This window comes from Opisthorchis viverrini (assembly GCF_000715545.1).
Source record: "Opisthorchis viverrini unplaced genomic scaffold opera_v5_108, whole genome shotgun sequence".
In the NCBI taxonomy this organism is placed as follows: Eukaryota; Metazoa; Platyhelminthes; class Trematoda; order Opisthorchiida; family Opisthorchiidae; genus Opisthorchis; species Opisthorchis viverrini.
The window spans coordinates 934435-934644 of record NW_008751766.1 but is presented as its reverse complement, the minus strand read 5'-3'; the positions used below and the strand labels follow the sequence as shown (position 1 = coordinate 934644).

Here is a 210-nt window from a genome sequence, read left to right as displayed (position 1 = left end):
CAAAGTTGAGACCAGATGCTGGCTCATAGTGAAATTCAGTTATAGTTGCAGCAACGGAATCCGCAAAGGATAGTGAACTACCACTTGAGATGAAACCTGAAGTTTGGAGATTGATGACTTGAGTGAGAGACTGGATAAGTCGCAATTGCGATTGTTCAAATTGCGCTTGTTGTTGTTGAAGGATTGATTTCAAATCCTCAGCTGAAATTG

The 210-nt window shown here is 41.0% G+C and overlaps 2 protein-coding genes across 2 annotated transcripts in view; one reads left to right on the top strand and one right to left on the bottom strand.

The window, feature by feature from the left end:
• The window catches only part of T265_05695 (hypothetical protein), a gene marked incomplete at both ends in the record, with an annotated part of 39525 nt that overhangs the window by 12586 nt on the left and 26729 nt on the right, over nucleotides 1–210 (top strand). The gene's annotated exons all lie outside the window — the stretch shown is intronic.
• T265_05696 (hypothetical protein) overlaps nucleotides 1–210 on the bottom strand; it is a gene marked incomplete at both ends in the record, with an annotated part of 22076 nt that overhangs the window by 20870 nt on the left and 996 nt on the right. The gene's annotated exons all lie outside the window — the stretch shown is intronic.